This window comes from Helicoverpa zea, chromosome 1 (genome assembly GCF_022581195.2).
Source record: "Helicoverpa zea isolate HzStark_Cry1AcR chromosome 1, ilHelZeax1.1, whole genome shotgun sequence".
Taxonomy (NCBI): Eukaryota; Metazoa; Arthropoda; class Insecta; order Lepidoptera; family Noctuidae; genus Helicoverpa; species Helicoverpa zea.
The window spans coordinates 1,503,259-1,520,190 of record NC_061452.1 but is presented as its reverse complement, the minus strand read 5'-3'; the positions used below and the strand labels follow the sequence as shown (position 1 = coordinate 1,520,190).

General features: G+C 36.3%; 1 protein-coding gene and 1 long non-coding RNA gene across 2 annotated transcripts in view; one reads left to right on the top strand and one right to left on the bottom strand.

The window, feature by feature from the left end:
* The first annotated feature begins 1,474 nt into the window (after nucleotides 1-1,474).
* The window catches only part of LOC124632302 (rho GTPase-activating protein conundrum), a 105,404-nt gene continuing 89,946 nt past the window's right edge, over nucleotides 1,475-16,932 (top strand). Inside the window, exon 1 of the mRNA XM_047167088.1 lies at nucleotides 1,475-1,611. The gene's annotated coding sequence lies outside the window, so the exon portion shown is untranslated. The remainder of the gene's footprint in view (nucleotides 1,612-16,932) is intronic.
* LOC124632340 lies at nucleotides 7,528-8,130 on the bottom strand. Its single transcript, XR_006984611.1, has 2 exons — nucleotides 7,898-8,130; nucleotides 7,528-7,678 (listed from the first exon to the last, which is right to left on the bottom strand). It is a non-coding gene; the product is annotated as an uncharacterized LOC124632340 (long non-coding RNA).

Sequence of the window (16,932 nt, the reverse complement as noted above, 5' to 3'; positions counted from 1 at the left end):
CACTTACCACGAGGTACCTATCCTCCGAGCAGGGCTACTAACCCTGCTCAAGTGACTCCACTCTGGATGGTCAAGCCAAGCCAGAGGCGTGAGACCTACCCCCGTCATGGTTCACTCCGACCGGCCGGAGATGGGGGACAGTATACTCTCCCTGGAGAACGCAGTATATATGCCCCGCAGGGTCGCTACTCCCCGTCATCAGCCTCAGATGTCCTGCGATGCTTATATCTCATTATTATTGTCGTTATTATCTCAAGAGCATTTGTCCCAATTATGTTAGGGTCGACTTCCAGTCACGATGCAACTGAGTACCAGTGTTTTTAAAGGAGCGAGTGCCTATTTGACCTCCACAACCCGGTTAACCGCTCAACCCAACACCCCTCGGTAAAACTGCTCAGACTTACTGGCTTCTGACTACCCATAACGACTGCCAAGAATGTTCCATGACAGCCGGAACCTACAGTTTAACATCCCCTCCAAATAACGGTCATTGGTATCCAAAATATACGTAGAAAGTACATACGAACTTAGAAAAGTTGCATTGGCAGGTACTTGCCAGACCTGGAATCAAAGACGCACGCTCATACTTGAGAGATTGGTTCTCTACCCACTAAACCACCACGACTTCCACTAAGTCATCACGACTTTGTCATCTCAGTAACATTTAATGTTTTTTTACGTAATAATACGTGTAATATTTTTGCCACACACAACTTAAATGCGGACTAATTAGAATCACTACTTTTAACCCTATGGTCACGTCTATTGCGCTTCAGTTCTCAGCGTTTTGTTAAGTCTGCTGTGCTTTTGCCGTTAAAGTACAAAAATTAAATATATGGAACATTTCTAATGGCTATGCGTATTCCGTTGTTTTCAAGTCAACGGGCCCTTAAAATTTAATATCAGACGATTCAGATCTTTGATTTTGCTGACCCCGTAGTCGCTGGCATAAGGGACAGGATCCGCGTACGAAGTCGCGGGCAGAAGCTAGTAGTAACATAGATTTTGTTATTGTTGTTAAACTAATAACATTTCACATGTCCTAAAAATCGGGAAATTTAAGCTATTTATTATTTTAGAAAGTTTATGATTTGGGCATTTTAGCGCCTTTGTTTATTCAAGCTAACGGAATAAACTAATAAAACTATATTAATTGAGTAAATACCTACATGTATAGCAGAGGAAAGTTTTCTAGCAACATGCTAAAGTAGTGATCAGAAATAAATATATTTTAATATCTGGATCTTGGTGGACTTTTGTAAACGCCTTGTACTGATTTTCCTATTTATATGTTCTCAGAAAAACATATTTTCCTTAACAAAATGGTAGACGGAACCCACCATCCTTAAGCCCAGCTCAAAAGAACCCACGCAATAATGTAATATATGTATAATAGTATATAATTAATGAACAATTGCGTTATATCGCATAGATCACGTCGATAGTGTGTGTCATGTCGGTGGCGCGGCCGATTGTCTTACAACGTGTAACTTAATTAACTTGAGTTCATAAGTGTAACTTAATTAAGTTCAGTTCAGTTAAGTGTTAAAAGTTTAACTAAGTGATTTGTTTTGTTTTGGGACTGTGCCTTTGAGGAAGGAAGCGAGGATAGTACGTATATTTTGAGATATGCTTTATATTTATTAAGCTTTTGTTCGTGACATTAACTGCTTTAGGGAAAGACAGGAATGGAAGGAGTAGCAAATACAAAGAAATCGGTCCTTTTGTCATAAGTATTCGAACAAACAGGACTTCGGATTGTGTTTTATAAACTAAGATTGATTGTGCTTGTTAAATGGGGTATTTTTTTGTTAAGACTCTAGAATCACTCTTACGAGTAAAATTAATTAGAATAATGAAGGAATTTGAAATCTACTACGCTACAGTAGCGTAGCAATTTCGTAGCTTACATTGTTGCCGTAGCAAATGAAAAAAAATATGGTCATTCCCTATATTACGTATTTACATATTCGCTCTTTGTGTAGTCTCTGTCACTATAATAATTGTCCTACATTATCATGCACAATAGTTAATGGTACATAATGGATTCATTGCTACCTAAGACATAGTACGCAGTAATTTTCCTAATCCTTTAGCCTGCCACAAATTGGTCTACAGCCAGCAACATACGACAGTGTCGACACATCCCGTATTTTGACACTGGTCGACACGACATCTTGTAATGTAGACCGACGTAGATTACCCTGGAAGGGAAACCACCGTGACTAAAGACCTTCCCTGTGGCGTGTAATATGTTGTTAATAAAATGTACTAAGCATTTAAAGTTACAAAAAATAGACTCAGTGCAGAAGAACAGTTTTAGAAAAGTAAAAGAAAAAGGGTATAATTTAGGCGATCACCAAAAATATTTTTAAGACTCTAAGCTGAGGCACCAAATAAAATAAACAACTCCAAAAAAAATAAATTGACTTTATTAAAAGGGCACTAAAGTATATAATATTATGATCCAAAAAAAATAAAATAACATCAGAAAAATCGCAAATCTCGCACAAATATTATTTTTGGTTCCCAAAATGGATTAATGGTCACCAAATTCTATCCAACTAAAAGATTAATATTACTACCAAAATCAAAGTTAGTGACGAAAACGAATCGCTGCAAAACCGACTCCACGTAGTCTTGTCTGCCCTACCCCTAGAGTGCAATTCAAATCCGCGTAGGCGCAGAGGGGCGAGGCGGCCTGCGAGCTGAGGCGCAGGTAGTTTTTAAGGCTCGCCGCCGCGGCTGAGGCTGGCCGGCAGGGCCGGCCAGCAAGCCGAAGCTGCGGTGGTGAGCGTGAAAACCATCTGCGACGATAAGCTCGCATGGGAACGCCGGAGCCCCGCAGTGCCGGAGCCGTGACAGAAGCTATGCTTGCTGCATGTTTCGTGCTTACATTTGGGTATAATTTAGGCGGTCACCAAAAATATTTTTAAGACTCTAAGCTGAGGCACCAAATAAAATAAACAACTCCAAAAAAAATAAATTGACTTTATTAAAAGGGCACTAAAGTATATAATATTATGATCCAAAAAAAATAAAATAACATCAGAAAAATCGCAAATCTCGCACTCATATTATTTTTGGTTCCCAAAATGGATTAATGGTCACCAAATTCTATCCAACTAAAAGATTAATATTACCACCAAAAATCAAAGTTAGTGACGAAAACGAATCGCTGCAAAACCGACTCCACGTAGTCTTGTCTGCCCTACCCCTAGAGTGCAATTCAAAACCGCGTAGGCGCGGAGGGGCGAGGCGGCCTGCGAGCTGAGGCCGAAGCCTGCGAGCTGAAGCCGAAGCTGCGGTGGTGAGCGTGAAAACCATCTGCGACGATAAGCTCGCATGGGACCGCCGGAGCCCTGCAGCGCCGGAGCCGTGACAGAAGCCATGCTTGCTGCATGTTGCGTGCTTACATTTTAAACGCACTGAGTTACACACAAATTCATATAACAATAAATAAGCGACGTACGTTTGGGAACCCTAGTATATTAATTGGTATTTGGGAAATATTCTAGCGATCGTTAGCTTTTTTAGTCTAACAAAAATGACCAAATTAGGAGTCATGGTATTACATAATTGGTAACATCTAAGTAGTGACAATATATAATATTTGGTCTAAAGTGTATTTTAAAGGCGTCCATATATTTTTTTAGTAGTCAATAATATGAAAAAATGGTTTTATCTAATAATATTTTTGGAAACGTTATTTGGTGACCATTTATCCATTTTGGTAACCGTTTAGAATTTTTTTGGTTGTAAAATAGGTACTTTTTTGGGTGGTGTTTAAACACAAGCCCTTACATTTTACTACTGAGTTACACACAAATTCATATAACAATAAATAAGCGACGTACGTTTGGGAACCCCAGTATATTAATTGGTATTTGGGAAATATTCTAGCGACCGTTAGCTTTTTTAGTCTAACAAAAATGACTAAATTAGGAGTCATGGTATTACATAATTGGTAACATCTAAGTAGTGACAATATATAATATTTGGTCTAAAGTGTATTTTAAAGGCGTCCATATATTTTTTTAGTAGTCAATAATACGAAAAAATGGTTTTACCTAATAATATTTTTGGAAACGTTATTTGGTGACCATTTATCCATTTTGGTAACCGTTTAGAATTTTTTTGGTAGTAAAATAGGTACTTTTTTGGGTGGTGTTTAAACACAAGCCAAAGAAAAACAGTTTCAGAAAATGATACGCTTAACGCATAGATTGTCCCATGACATACTCATAATATCGTTGTAGGTATATAAATATTTCTCCATGCCATTTCGTCCGGATCTTTATATTTTTCCAAGATTTTTTCTTGTATACATGGTTTTGAGAAAATAAAACCAACCTGAAAACAACTGTTTTGATGTGATAACGTTTCATAAACGCCTCAATTTGTTATTTACCTTGATATATTACATCCAAATATTGTCTATTGCTGGTCCATAAATAAACAAGCAATAAAACAGGACAGTAGATCAGAGATAACAGAACATCCATAGACTAATAATAAACATAGATTACGACCTGCGTACGGTTATTGACATTTAGATAGTGAGAGATAATGACTATTGTTACCACTAATCACCTCTATCTTATCTATAGCACACCTGTTTGTGGACAGCATAGATGTAATATAATAAACAAGATTGCGCACGCTCAAAATACATATTTACGAAAATGAACTCTATTCCAACGCAATAAGGTACTAAATTTGTTGCATAATACACAGAGGCAAATCCGAGCCGAGAGGGATAGTTAGAACGGAGGCTGTTTGTCTCTTTCTAACACCTTGCCAGCATAAAAAAATGTTGTGGTCAACAGTTTTGTCTTCCCAAAAAAACAATTGAATCACATATATTTTTATATTATTTTAACAATTGTAAGTCAACAAATTAATAAAAATCGCATTAATTTATTATACGAATAAATTATTTATATAAATTATTATTCTTAAAACATAAACAACATAATTATTTTTTTTTTCTAGCGGTAACCGTGAACATTCTTGGCGCGTAATCAGCATTTAAAATTTTGTTTATATTTTTTGTATTAAATCAATTTAAACTATTTAAATGGTGAAAAAGTGTTGTGTTTATACTTGTAAAAGTGAATCCTATGGTGGTTGCAATATATCGTTCCACAGGTTAGCTAATAATAACATTTTCGTAAATCAAACAACTAGGGTGCCCATGAATTATTGTAATGAGTGAAAATATGGGTGATGGATTTTAAAACTGTTGTACTATTGTTATAGCTTCCCAAAAAATGAAGAAAGGCGACATAAATGGCTCAGCAGTCTATATATGAAGTAGAAATACAAAAAAACAGTCTTCACTTCGAATCTTCCTGCTTTTATACTGCTAATTCCCGCTAATTATTAAAAGCCTTTATAAGTATCTTAAGGTCACAAACTGCGTAAGTTAAAACTTCAATACCAATCTGCGTTTAATAATCTTAGCAAAATTCGGATTTGTCTCACATAGCTTAATCTCATAGTCACCCTATTAGAAAGGGACAGACAGCCTCCGTACTAACTGTTTCACTCGGCTCGTTTTTTGGGTTTATATGCGCAGTCCTGTTTACTAATATTATGTCTATGGTGGACAGTGACGTCAGAAACCTGCCCTTTAGTTCCATCACTGAAAGTATTCCTATACTAATATTATAACGAAAGATTTGTATTTTTGTTTGTTTGTAATGGATAAACTCAAACTTTCACTGTTGGAATCGTTCTTTCTTCCCAAGTAGGTAATATAGGCTATATTTTACCCCTGCTATACTGTACGGGCAGTAGATCCCACGACATCCTAAAGAGGCTTTATGTGTTTGTAAGCTAGACCGTTTGAAGTAGGTATTACATGTCTATAAGATGAAATGTAGATGTATTGAACCGACTAAGCTTTTCTTAACCGACTTCCCAAAAAGAAGGAGTTTCGTGTTATTCGTGCTATATCTTGGGAATGGGATGCGGGTGAATCCAAAGGCTAAAGCTATGTGGTTGTATTTGTATATCTATGTGTGTCATCGTAATGCGAATTAACTTAGACCTAATTTTGTTATCTTTCTCAATGTTTTTGTGTTTATCAAATCTCATTTGGACTGGTTTATTTTCAAAGCATCCTTTTAAAATATTTTTCCTTAATTATTCACGTGTTTTATTTCCGTTTTACACATAAATCGAGATTATCAATTAATGCTCACGCACTTATGTTTTTTTTTATATATTTAATACGCAAATGGTTTGAGAAGTTAAAATGTATTTTCTTCGTTAATTTTCTAAAACTACATATTATTTTGTATTTAAACTTATCTACGGAAGTACACATATCCCATACGAAGGATTATGAAACAAATCCAGTTAAGTCACAATAAGCAGTTAAACAATTACGTCAAAGAACGTGAATTAGAAAGTTACGTTTATTTATAAACGGAGAGGTTTCTACTAGAATTTTATAAAACCTGTTGTGTTATCGCGCATCTTTTGTTTTCTTATGTAAGTTTATATCGTTGAGAAATGATGAAGGATTCTGTTTTGTCGTGAAGGATAGAATATCTGATTGTCGTTCGAGAAACAATTTCTCTAGGTATAACTATTGAAAAGCTGAAGGACTTTGTTCATATATTTCTTTGAATTTACTAGTTTCAGGAACTACAGGATTGATATGAAACATCTTTTAGTGTTAGCCGATTTATTGAAGCAGGCTATACCTAAGCTAGGCTCTTTATTCGGGTCCGCAGAGTAATAACAGGAAGTAAAATCCCTGGCGGAAGTTAGTTTGTTGTACTTATTTGTTATTACACGACAATATTAAATAGGGGAGATGGGGGAATTGGGAGTCACTTAAGGAAAAGTCATTATTATAATCACAAATGATCAGTCTTATATTGTTTCCATTATTACTTATCTTTAAAAATTAATCAGGTATCGAAACATATAAGACTTTTTTGGCTGTCATTAACATGAACATAATTATGATTAAAAAACAAAAAAGTAGTTTTGACTCTAGTTACCCGCATGTAAGGGAAATGAAAGTCAGCTCATGGGGGAATAAGAGTCAAAATTATGAAACAAATAAAAGCAACAAAATTTTTATCTCTTTAACAAACAAACATTAATCAACAAAATTAAAAATAAGTAATGATTGCACAATGGAATCATAACAAAATTAATATTTAAAATCGAGTTAAATTCAAAAATCACAGCGATAGCGACTTGGATCATCACATCCTGTACATGCCTCATGGGCCCATCCTGCACAGAGGCGGCATCGGTACCAGATTTCTCTGGGCTTTCCCTCTTCAAGGCATATGGCGCATACAGACTGTTCACGTTCGTTCTGGAAGTTTTGCTGGATGTTTAGTGGGATTTCAATATTTTCAAAGTCACTATCTACACTCTCAACATAAGGAACCTGTTCATCAGCCGATTCTTCAGAGAAGCTCGACTTAAATAAGTTCTTTTTCTTTTAACTTCTTAATAACTTTGCCTCTTGTGTGCTTTTCTCTTTCCTTTCTTTTCTTAGCTTTTTCTTCAACCATGGTTTTCAGAGGTGTGGCAGTAAGAATGTGTTGTGTTCTTTTTCCTTTGCGTAATACGTACAGCAGCTGCCTGCAAGTCACCTCGCAGTCCAACTCGCTTTGGTGGTCTTCCTTGTCCAGTTCCTTGGCATCTGAAATGAAACAAAAAGTTTTATCATAATAAAAAACGATGCGGGGAATGGGGGTCAATTGACTTTCATTACCCCAATAACGGTTCGTTTGTTAAATTTGAATTACTATACAAAAAACATTACAAAATCGAGTATCTTACATTAATAAACATAAGTTTAGTAACAGTAATACATTTTAAGATTATTTTATCAGCAAAATGAACAAATATAGATACTCACGTTTTCGGTCGAAATTTCGGAAATTTTACAACGGCTCCTCTCCTTTAACACGTGTGTTGCTCCCGGTGTCGTGAGCGTCACTAGCGGGTCGGCGTGTTGGGGAGTGCGGGAGGGGTGCCCAGCTAAGCCCTATGCTACATAGCCGTATTCCGTAAACCTTAAGGTTCATCTCTTTTTGAACTGACCCTCATTGCCCACTGACTCTCATTCCCCCCGGCTCCACTTGACTTTTTATATATACATTTTATGTGTATGTTTACAACTTAGGTATTAGTATCTTTTAATGTCATGACCTGGTGCTCACGCTAGAGAAGTAGTACGAATGAATGAATGCCATATAATTTAATTGTTGTAAACAAACACTTGTCGCGCATTCCTTTACCTTATAAGCTCAAATTATAATAGCTATGCCTATGCAGAAATGTAATGTAATAAATGTATCTTTTATGGAAGTTAAAAGCAATTATGTAACCCCATTACGGTGAAATACCTACGGCAACAAATAATAGTTTTTTTTTTTAACTTTAACAAAAGACGTAAAAGAATCAATCATACGAAAATTATGAAACCTTTTGACTCTGAAAGGAATTGAAAACCTACGGGGAGTTGCATTATTTTACTACTTATAACCGAACCATTTTCAGCTGTCAAAAGATTTGACCAATGGGCGGCAAGTATAGCTAGTTATGGTTTGGGGATCGTTATAGTTAAATGGTGAATCCCACACTTATCTGTGGTATACGAAAATTTGCAGATGGAAGCCTTATTTCCAAGATATTCATGTGAACTAAAGCTTAATTAGTAAAAATAACAAAATATCTGCTTAAGTAGGTACTAATTTAGAGTCTAGTATTAGCTCTAAAACCAGTTGCTAATAAGACATACATTGCATTACTAAGTAAAAACAAACAAGAAAACAATAAAACAGACAATAAACCAGCTCAGTACATCTTGCAAACAATCATGGAGTTATCCTTAACATATTCCAAGGTTCGGTTGGCGCGTGACGCAGCTGTATGTCCCACTACTTGCGCCTACTTACTTGTGTGTCCTTGCATGTACTATGCTCGCGAATTCTACACGCGTTTCTAAGTGTTTGTACTTGATATGAATGAGCTTAGTATGCTTCTATATGTAGTATGTTTCCACACACTGCAAACTTTTAGTCGGCCGATAGCTGGTTCAAAATAAAAAATCGTTTATTCAATCTTAGCTGCAAAACAGCACTTTCTGAACGTCAGAAATTTACGAAAAGACAGCCGCCAAAACGCCGACCCTTCACCACTTCTTGTGTTTTTGGTCGGAAGAAGAAATGGCGCAACAAACTCCCCAGCAATTTCAAAGTTCGGCCTCACAAAGCAATATGGAGATGAATGGTAGGATCATTACAACGATCGGGGAGTTAGCCGGCTGATAACTTTGACCGGATTCACCATATTCCCTCAAAGTTACCTACCTACCAGCCATCGGGTCAACTGTTGGCTGACTGTTTAGTTTGCAGTGTGCTGGTACTCTTAGGTATTCTAGAACTCGTGGTATGTTCTTATTATTATGTATATAAACGTTTGTATGGATACTTTGTAATTGAATGAATTAAGTTCATGCAGGGATATATGCATTGTACTGCGTTTTGCGTTCTAACTTAGATGTTTTTGTATTGATTATGTTGATGACGACATCCTTATCGATCTTCAGGGATACAGAAGGCTGTTCCATTCTTTTAGATGTCAAGCAAGTTCGATGCCTGCCAGCCTTTTTCGCGCCGATTTTTTGTATTATACAAATGAAATTGTTTTCTTCCTTAACTTAACATCCTTTGCGATTGAGAGTAACGTGCCTTTGAATGAAAGTTATCATCATGTTTTTGGTCTTCAATTGATATTTATTAGATTTCTTTGTATGTTATGTCAAGTAACGCCTGGTACAGCCTTTCTGTTGTCATCCTGATGTTCCTGTTGATGGAATATGCGAAGACGATAGACAGTCCATGAGGCCAATGAACTAGAATCATGTAGTCTTCGGTTTTCTAAATAAAAATATATACAGCATGTTTATTTTGATTTCTCTTATTTAAAAGATAATCTCTTTAAAAGAAAATAGCTTAGTCTATATTCCGAAAAGCATATGTTAGCCATGTTATATCTATTGTTTATGTTTGGAGTAGATACGTACTCAATCGCAAATCAAATTAACATCATCATCCTCCGAGCCTTTTCCCGACTATGTTGGGGTCGGCTTCCAGTCTAACCGGATTCAGCTGAGTGCCAGTGCTTTACAAGAAGCGACTGCCTATCTGACCTCCTCAACCAAGTTACCCAGGCAACCCGATACCCCTTGGTTAGACTGGTGTCAGACTTACTGGCTTCTGACTACCCGTAACGACTGCCAAGGATGTTCAATGACAGCCGGGACCTACAGTTTAACGTGCCATCCGAAACACAGTCATTGGTGTCTAAGATATACTTAGAAGTACATACAAACTTAGAAAAGTTGCATTGGTACTTGCCTGACCTGGGATCGAACCCGCGCCCTCATACTTGAGAGGTTGGTCTTTTACCCACTAGGCCACCACGACTTTTCAAATCAAATTAACAAGCCCTGTCATATTTTAAGGCGAACAATCACAATCGATCCACTCCAATATAAACGTAAATGACACAAACTTAACATAATATTAATTATTCTAATTGTTATATCAACGTTGTATTAATATTAATGGTGCGGCCTGTATGTGGCAGGGGGCGGAGTCGGGAGGCAGTATGATGTCATATCCATGTTGGTCTGATGGCTATCTTTCATGTGTTGTTGTGTAAATTCTTGCGTGGCTGGGAACTTGAGGATTTTGATACTTATGTTATATTTTTATGTGAATTTTCTATGGATGAGTGTTGAAACAATATGTTGGTAGGTAGGTAACATTCTTGTATGGAATTTAAGATACTAATCTATTTTTAAAGGCGACCTTATTTGTATGATTAATGCTTAATTGATTTGCAGAGATATAAAATTTATTTCTTTTTATTTTCTCTCCGTGAAATAAAATTCCTTCGTAGAAATAGACTTTCTCTCAACAGGCATACCTGACTGTTACGAAATACCTATATTCTTTTTCAAAAAATACTAGAATTTTTAGAAAGGACAACTAATTACAATCAATTAAAATAACAGTGTGCAATTAATTTCGATAAAATTAGCTAATTAATCAAAATGTCTAAAATAATTCACAGCTTCAGATAATTATAAACAATTAGATTATGTTATACAACTTTTGTGAAAACTATTACACGACTGTATTTGGTTTAGACAGTGAATTAGGCGTATGAAATGTCATGAACGGTAGTTCACGTAATACATACTAATACTACTATTTTTCAAGTACGTAAATACCAACTCTAAGGCCATATCATTAAGGTTTAAAATCCACTTGATTTTATATATAAAATGATAAACAAAAAGTAGTAGAACACTTTACGCAACTGCACAAGATAGCGCTCAATTTTAGTGTAGTAGTGTGATGCTCTGATTGCAATGATAAATTGTGTGTCGGCAGCATGGTGGCTCATGAGAGGAAATGTTACTATATATAGCTATGCATGTATAAGTAGTGTTATGTAGTCATTTTGGACGAAAATATTGAGTTAAAATTACGTTGAGATTGAACTTAACTAGAGGGAGCTGGTAGACGCAAGAAATAAGAAAGAAAACTGACTTAAGTTCAGTTGCAGACTTTTAATGTTGGATATTTGGTTTAAGAAGCCTTTTTTATTTATAAACTAGCGTCATTATTATATGCAAATCATGGAAGGAAGACAGAAACAAAAGAAGGTGTAAGAAAACAACTATAGGCCGTTTTCAACGTTAGCGAGTATGCTAGAAGGTGCATCGACATTTTGCGAGATTATAGCTCGTATCACAACATTGCATTTGAAAACAGACTCACAAGACATATTGCTTTTACAGCAAACAGAGCAATCTTGTTGACAAGGCAACAAAGTAAAATACTCGAACATTCCAGCAACAATTTGCCTCGCCTTTGTCCACTGTATACAGGCAATCTTTACAAAGATATATCTCAAAGGATTTTCCTCATCACGTGTCAAGAATGCCCCTTAAGCCATGCATGTGACGTACGCGTACGACGGCAATGCGTTAAATTGTTATGCAAATGGACAAGCGCATGTATAAATAACTGATCGTGGTCTGTATAATAAGGCTGTCATTTGAAGATCTTGGCTGTCCTTACGGGTAGTCAGAAGCCAGTAAGACAACCAGTCTTAACTAGGGGTTGCCTGGGTAACTGGGTTGAAGAGGTCAGATAGGCAGTCGGTCCCTGTAAAACACTGGTACTCAGGTGCATACAGGTTAGACTGGAAGCTGACCCCAACATAGGCTCGGAAGGTGATGATGGTCTGTGTAATAAGGGAATTTATTCAGTTTTGCATACATGTAGAACTGGATCCTTTGTTTCCAATGATACCTTCCTGTCTCAAAGTAGTGTTTAAAGTAGTACTGTTCAGAGGAAAGTGTCGCATGTTCTTGTAACGTGGCTTGGTATTAGTAATTACGGTTTGTACAGTCGCGTTAGAAGTTGTTGAATATGGATTCTGAATCTGGAATCTGAATTTTATGACAGCTACTACACGCACCCAAATTAAAAGAAGCCTTAGCCTTCTTCGTTATATGTGCTATAGATACTGTTTTTCTTTTAAATCACTACAGCAGTTCCTAATATAAGCGCGTTTAAACAAACTTCTGCTACCCAGGTCTTCTCTATATTAGAACCACCTCTCCTTTTCACCACCACTCAAAGGTAGACTGGCGGATTAACGCCTTAGGCGTTGTACATAGTGCATAAAGTATAAATAAATAAATAAGAGGCACTATTCTAGTTAAGTTCCAATCAATAAAACGGTGATGATAGAATACATATCCAACATGTTTATAAGGCTTACGCTACACATAGGCGTTTTCTTACACTACATTTCCTCCAGTAGGTATTTCAGCTGAATGCACGTATTTGGCGTACATTTCTCCCGTCAGGATGCTTTGTCAGTCAACATCAACATCACATGCTACTCATTCACAAACATGTTCACTTGTTTGCCGTTTCTCCATGTTGTCACACGCAAATCTTGTCTTCAGAATGTTCCTGTCATTGTGTGTATGATCAAAGTCGCCATTTTTGTAGTGGCGGTTTAGAGCATTTAAATAACTGGAGACGATAGTTTCTTCCCCTATTGTACTCTATCGTAACTTTTCTATAGTATATGCGTCTTTTTTTATAGCATATGCGTGGGTCAAATTATTGCTTTTTTGCATAAATAATTGTATAGGGCACCTTGTTCTCCCTAAGGTGACACCTTCAATGTCATTGATATGTGAAGAGACACTGATTGACATTCGAGATATGTATGGAATCTTCTTCCTTAAGCCAAATCCTTTCCTGGTTTGATTAATTTTATCACTTTGAGAAATGTTAAACTGTTTTACATCACAAATTGACTGTTGACACGGTCAAAAAAATACTACTATAAGCTACTCATAGGGGCTGATACTTAAGACCACCAGCTTAATAACAACAGAAATACCTAGGTATATATTGCTAAATACAAAAACACAGAAATCAAAGGTAAAATATCAAAGTAAGTTGACACTTGCAAACTCGACTGTACTCTACAGATACCAGGTGCAAATAAAAACCATATAAGGCGATGACTTAGGAAACGGCGCGCGCGGTTGCAATTTTTACTGTCATTACCGAGTGTCGATGACTGTACGGGAATGACGGAGTGTTAGATTCTGCTTATAGACTAATGTTCTGGCCGCATATTTTAACGTTAAATGAGAATTTACTATATGCTGATCCAATTTGAAAGAAAAAATCTGCTTTATAAAAGTCCATTTTCAATTTGGTCAAGTTCGTTTCGATTTCGAGTGACTCGCTATTTGAATTATAGAGTAGCTAATGTTTAATTCCAAAATATTACGTAAATCTAGTCATTATAAAATATGATTTAACACAAATTCATTACCAAATTACGAAAACTAGCGAATCCAAAATCGACCATGACATTTACAGTGCAGTGTATTTTAATAAAAAAATGCACATTAAAACCTTTTTTAAAGCGTCGTCAAATCGTGCACCTCATCATCATTTGTCTAGGCCTTTCCCTGTGTTGGGGTCGGCTTCCGGTCTAACCCGATGCCGCTGAGTACGAGTGCTTTACAAGGAGCGACTGCCTATCTGACCTCCTCAATCCAGTTACCCGGTCAACCCAATACCCTTAGGTAAGACTGGTTGTCAAATTTACTGGCTTCTGACTACCAGTAACGACTGCCAAAGCAGTTCAAATGACGAATCGTGCACCTGTAACTCTTTAGTGATAAAGCACATTAGATAATAAATTGGCGTGCATTCGGTTCAAATGATGCGCGCACGCATCTTATATTACATCGCCATTATGGCATATAGACATTGACACAGATAATATTAACTTTTTTACCGTTTGACCTTACTGGTAGCCATTTGTTTTAATAGAGGTGTTTATTTATTTTTCTAATGTTTGATTGTATGATGTCATTATTTATTTAGTTTTTTTTTCTTTATTTATGTATGTTTATTGGGTACTTCCGTGTTATCTTTTTATAATGACTACCTGTATGCTAGTTGTAACTTCTTCAATTTACCGTTTGACCTTACTGGTAGCCATTTGTTTTAATAGAGGTGTTTATTTATTTTTCTAATGTTTGATTGTATGATGTCATTATTTATTTAGTTTTTTTTTCTTTATTTATGTATGTTTATTGGGTACTTCCGTGTTATCTTTTTATAATGACTACCTGTATGCTAGTTGTAACTTCTTCAATTCTTGAGGGGTTGATTAACCAAAACTACTTGTACAGGACTTAGGAACATGCGCAACTGTACTGAAACAATTTTTTATAAAACTTATAAGCCAGGTGTGATGAGCTAAAAATGTAGGGAGAAGATATCACAAAACGCATGGCTACTGTTCTTAGGATAAAATAATGTAAGTAAATGTATTACAAATAAATGTTTTATTATTTCTATCGCTTAGTTTGTTATAAATAAATTATTTGCCTACTTTATCAAAACATAATGTTGTATACATCCGCTGAAATAATCGGACATTCGGATGTGACGTAACGCAGGTCATTGGAAGGCCGTAGCAGAACAGATTAGCTCAGCGTTTATTATTTATTTATTATTTTAATGGACGCCATTATAATGTTTATATCACTGTTAATCATATAATTTTGGACTTCTTTGTAAAGTCTTAAGCAATAATTAGATATAAATAAAATTGACTTTCTGCATTAAACCATGTAGTCAGGCGGAAACAATGTGCAATTTTCTGTTCATATCTGGGCCAGTAAGACGGAAATGAACACAAAGGGAACATTAAAACTTATGTGAACATTAAAATCCCACATTCGTGATGATGGCACGAGTGAACTCATTCAATATTAACATTCACAAACCGCCGAATGTAACAACAATAGTCGGCTTCTGTGTACATCGGAACGTAACTTCTCAATCCAAGTTCACACACAGCTCATTTTGTGACGCAACAGATAACAATCGCATTGCGCAACGTAAAACGGAACGCATCCGATTTCGGTCGACCGCTAATTATTTTGTACGTGCTTCCGGGGGTTAATTTAGTTTTGTTATATTGGCAACTGTGATTCGTTCTAATTTTGATTTGAAGTTCGCTTTGACCGTTATTTTGGCGCCAGGCATCATGTTCTCTAGCACGGAAGAGAAAGAACGAGAACTTTCTTTCACTTCCTATTTAGGGCCTAGGGACAGATAACAATACTGCTCACTGAAATTATAATAGCTTTCCTACTTCATATTATAAGGCAAAAGTTAATACTACACTGTCACCAGCCAATTACCATAAAGGTGAAGCTCAGCATAGCAACCTTACGGCACCCATACAAAGGAATAATCAATAAGGTTATACAGTATTGTCCCTACATTATATTTAATAGGATTATGCAAGGGCCGCCGCATGCTTCCTAGTTCGTGTGCCGAATTACAAAACCCTATAAATGGCAGAGCGTGGCATTTGAAAAGCTAATGCTTGAACGAAGAGCGCATGCTCAATGTTTGTGTCACTCTACTAGAGATGTGACATCGCGGGACTGGTATTTTATTTATGTATGTATTTTGTAGTACCTAAGTACTGCATGCAAAATGATGGACTGGATAGGCGTTCGCAAAAGGTTTATCATTGGCGCTGAGATTTTATATTTTGCGAAAAGCCATAGTCTATCATTTAGTGGAGGATGACTGATTCGAATCACAGACTACTAACTAGATATGACATTATACCTACACGACATTCATATACAAATGCTAGAGCTTGAATGTTATTCTTAAGGAGAATAGCTGAATAAACTACAGACTTAATGGTGCAATTCAATATGAAGTAGGTATTAACTTAATAATTAATGCAATGATAAAAACAAATACCATTAATTAAGTCGTCTACATGAGATAATTGGCTTGATTTATGTAACACTAAAGATTTCTGTACAGTTAAAGATCTTCCCGATAAAATGATGGTTGAATATCCAATGCTCGGCTTGCTGCACAAGACATCACTAGTTTTACTGCCGAGCATGCGGAACTGTCAAACGTCAGGTGTCATACTTTACATTTGTTGGACCATAAACAATAAGCCACGTTGGCAGCTAGCGATACGGCCTCTTCTGACATTTACCTTTAAGGTTTCGTTGATCTTTATGCTTGTATTTTCAAAAATAGAACGTTGAGAGACATGCATTTTCAGATAACGGGGCTTAAAAAAAGGGTCATTAAATCTATATGATGGGTTATGCTATCAAAACCTACATCAAAATTATCTGATTGTTTTATAACTATAATGCCCACCAGAAACGGTATAACGAATCATGTCGAAATCCAAAGCCAATCAACAATAAGAGCGATTGTTTCATTGTCTATGGCGCGTGTTTTTTTTTATGCGCATTAATGGTATCAGACG